Source organism: Thermobia domestica, chromosome 3 (assembly GCF_964235325.1).
Source record: "Thermobia domestica chromosome 3, izTheDome1.hap1.1, whole genome shotgun sequence".
NCBI lineage: Eukaryota > Metazoa > Arthropoda > Insecta > Zygentoma > Lepismatidae > Thermobia > Thermobia domestica.
In genome coordinates, this window is record NC_137456.1 from 114,861,278 (window position 1) to 114,865,968 (window position 4,691).

Consider the following 4,691-nt stretch of genomic DNA (forward strand, 5'->3'; position numbering starts at 1 on the left):
ATGAAGAAAGTGGGAGGAAACAGGAGAACCCCGAGGAAATCTCCACACACGGTGTTTGTCCACCACAAAGTTCACTTGACGCCGAATTTTTTGAGTTTTACGTCCCACGGTTATGCCGGATAGGCTAAAGGAGACGGTGATTGTGAGAAATGAATGAAGAAAGTGGTAGGAAACGGGAGAACCCCGAGGAAACCTCCACACACGGTGTTTGTCCACCACAAAGTTCACTTGGCGGGAGCAGGATTTGAATCCCCACACAGAAAAAAGTATGAACTGCACTTTAAAATATTTGTAGTGGAGCTAAATGGGAATATTCCAATCACACATATTGCGTGTTTTCCCCATGTAAATATTTGTTGAATAATAATAATAATAATAATAATAATAATAATAATAATAATAATAATAATAATAATAATAATAATAATAATAGATTACTTTCCGTGCACTTATATTTCATTCTTTCTTGTTAAATTATTTCTATACATGCACATAAATTCAACTCTAAACAGTGTTAGAAATACAGCTAAGAAAGCTCTTTAAAATAAATAAGATTTGGTAGTTTTTTAAAACTCAATAAGGAATGAGAATTCTGACTGTAATTTTAAACATTTTGATACATTAAATGTTACTTGTACTATTAATTTGTCGGGCCTACCTTACTTGTGGGATTACGCTTCGCCACTGGAAGTAAGTAGTAGTATTAAACTTCTAAATTCTATTTTGAGATGCATCTATTTTGAGAACTATTTTGAAAGTCAGTTGAGAGGCATGAAATGTGTGCTAGTTTTTTTCATTCTTGGTTTCGACAACATCTCTTAGGTTATTATAAAATTTCGACTTAAAGTAAATTTCTAATTGCGCAAAAAGTTATGAAACTTATTGATATAAGGACTGTTGGTTTATCAAACCTTTTGTGTATCATTTCCATTAAAACTTTTAAACAAGTAAATGAAATGAAATCTGTGAGTTTTACGTCCCACGGTTATGCCCGTTAGACTAAAGGAGACAGTGATGAGTAATGAATGAAATGGTGGAATGAAGGAAGTGGGAGGAAACGGGAGAACCCCGAGAAAACCCACGCACACGGTGTTTGTCCACCACAAAGTTCATTTGGCAGGGGCTGGGATCGAACCCGAGACCCCAAGCACCAGAGGTGAACGCTCTACCATTGAGCCACCGCGGCCCCCATCTTTTAAACAAGTTCTAATGCTTCTACATTGTTCATGCTATAAACAGATGTTGGTAACTGTTGTTATACTATGACCATGTAAGGTACATGGCCCTTGTCTACCCTTTCAAAAGCGTTATAAATAATAAGTCGGATTTTAGCAACGGTTTTCTTTAATATATATTCTTTTTACACCAAAAAGTTATGACAAATTTGTCGCAGATGTTTCATTTATTATAGTATGAGATTAGCTGTAACAACTGATTTTCTTCCTTCCTTTCTTCCTTTCTTTCTTTCTTCATTTTTGAACTGAATAATATTCTAAATATTTCTGAAAGAGTAATTCGCTTCAATACTTCTCAAAATAGTATTCACAGATATAATGCAGGAAACTTCCTTTTCATTTATGAACACTCCATAGCAATACCAGTTTCTTTTTATCTTTTTTTGTTCTCTTCTGTAGATCCTAGTAGTACTTCGAAATATATTCTTTTCCAAAAATACAGTTCCCTTTCTTCACTACTACGTATATGGGCAGTCACATGTGTTTACAGTTAATGATGTATCACAAAACATACCGTCAATACATTAAATTAACACATTGAATCAACAGAAACAGAGTTTCTTTACAAGTTGTGTACAATAAAAACAGAATGCAGTAGAAACATATACAATATGGAATATCTCCACATGTGGTAGACCATATATATTCACGAAGAAAGTTCGAACTATTTCATTGTAAACATATTTTACTGCTTTTCTTTCTAAATTTCAATGTGAGAAAACTGGTAACTCCAACTCCTTCGCAGTTAGACACTTCTGTCGTTCATCCTATAATGCTTTCTTTTCCTTTTGCTTTTAAATAGTCTTCAGAATATTCCAAATTCAATATATATCGAATTGTTGTCCAAAGGGTATTTTTTTAAATATGTGATGACAAGTCACGTTTAATATGTCAAAAGTAATATAAAGTGTTTCCAATATTATTTTTTCTTTTTCCTTAAAGAAAATTTGTGCCAAGGCACGGCAGCTACAAGGACAATTTTATTTTCTCTTCTTTGCCAAAACAGTGAAGTGCGTTTCAAAGTATCCAAGGACGAGCAGGGTTTATTAGAAACATTAACAGTGACAGCACAAAAATATTAACAGCTGAATACTCAACCCTGTTGTAAGGGCTTCAACAGTTCTCCGGGGACGTGTGCAAACGCTGTAACAGCTTTTGCACACGTCCCCGGCAATGCCGGATCCGGTTCCGACAATGCCGGCGATGGAGTCGGCGGCAATGTAATCAAATGGTAGCTGGCACACGCTTTCCGACCCGGCAAAAAAGCCGGTGGAACTCCCGGCTCCGGCAAATGCAGCCGGACTAGCCGCCGACATGTCGGTGCCGGCTCCGGCTCCGGTTTTGACGGCGGCAATATTTTATTATGCGTAGATGCACACGCAGCCGGCAAAGACGGAGCCGGCTTGTTGATAGGTTTCTTCAATCTAGCTACAGTGAGTGAGTGGCAAGGCGTTGTGTATTCTTGTTTCTTTTCCTGTATTTGGATTTTTTGTTTACTTCAGGTTTTTTGTTATTTTCTTTTTTTCACATCATATGAATATATAATGAAGAATGAAATAATCAAAATGGCTGTGAGGTACCACAAATATAGTGGCTTGCTATTTACATAAATTCTCAGCAAGGGAAATTCGGATCTTGTTTGAATTATCCAACTACGGCAACGCGTAAAGTGAGTTTCACATATGTATGTATGTATATTAATTTGTTATCTTCTACAGCTGAAACTTACTTAAACGATTTAAACAAAGGGCTCGTTGGATTCGTTTTGATAGAGAATATGTCTTAGCATATATGAAGTCATAATTTTTAAAAAATCAACTTGGCGAAAATGAACAAAATGGAGATACTAAGAAATTATGAATCTAGGATAGTTCTCCAGTGCCTATCCTGTTAATTATGCAACCCAGTATGTACGGTATAAATATCCATCATAATCGTAGAAGTAGGCATTTTCAAGCATAACAAAGGTTGTAAATAAAATTAAAGTAAATAAAAACTACAACACAACTACAGAAAGAAATGAAAATGTACAAACAGAACAAGAAAATTTCTATTCTTGTGGTTGCATACTGTTTTACCTTATAGATCATAATAAAAATATGTACTCTGTCTTGTCTGGTATTTGTTCCATAGAACGATTGTATACTGAGTGAATAGGCAGCCGCAATGTTGCCTTTGTAGAACTTTTATTATTATTATTATTATTATTATTATTATTATTATTATTATTATTATTATTATTATTATTATTATTATTATTATTATTATTATTATTTTAAATAGCTTGATCTCAGCCTGTTTCAATTTTGAGAAATTTAAATAGATGTTAAAATTATGGCAACAAAAGTGAAAAAAAAGAGAAAGAAACCAAAAGAAGGCCATATACCTCGTGCGCACACATCCACACACACAAAGAGCAAATAACCTTGTTTTTTCGATCTTCTGTTAAGTCTCCCCCGAGGGGAAAATATAGAAAAATAATAGTTTGCAAGACTCCTTCCATCAATCATTAATAGGGATTAGGTTTCTCCTAAGCATTTTCCTTCTGTGTGGATTGTCTTTCTTGGCTCCTGCAAGATCATAGTACGTAATTTGGAAGGGGGGGGGGTGTTTGTTGAAAGAGGGAAAGGAATGCATAAAGAAGAATATCTTGTATAACAGTATGATTTGATTTAATCAACACAACAGGCTACAGCCGAAATTGCCTATGTTTTTGTTTTACAAGATGCAAGATGCATTGCAAAACGTTATCTATGAATGTTGTATCGGACATACTACATATGTAGGCCTATCTAGAACAAAATCTCCCCTGGAAAAAAATCCTCCTATGCTGAAGAAAATTACAATTTAGTTCCGTTTCCTCCGTTCGATTCCAGGAATGTACTCGATTCGTCTATCTGTATGCAACTATGCAAGCCCACAGGGGATCAAGGACAGAAGTAGGTCAATTTGACAGGGGGTGGATTAAACTGACGTTTATCATTTATATGAAACTATTCTGGAGTGCCATACTTTCTGCGTGAGTGTCGCTATGTTACTTATTTCCGCTTGAAGTAGCTTTTTGATTTAGTGGATTGTTTTCTGCAGTGCACTGAAGTCTTGCTTCAGTGACAATTCATTTCATCGTTCATCGAGTGACAATGATTAAAGTGTTTCAGTACGATGTTTAGAATTTCATTGAATTAGTGGAAATGAGATCTTGTCTATGGGACAAGACTACAGACTCATATAAAGACAAGGTCGAAAAGCAGAAAGCCTGGAAAGAAGTATATACAAACCTTGCACAAGACTTCGACACTATGGACAAAAAGAAACGAGAAGCGACAGGTATGTATAGGATAATATAAAACAATAGTGATTCAAACGCTTTCTGTTTACTTACAGTTGATACATAAAATGTAGATTATATATAAATGAAAATAAAATGTACACTCATATCCAAAATGATTGTCGCAT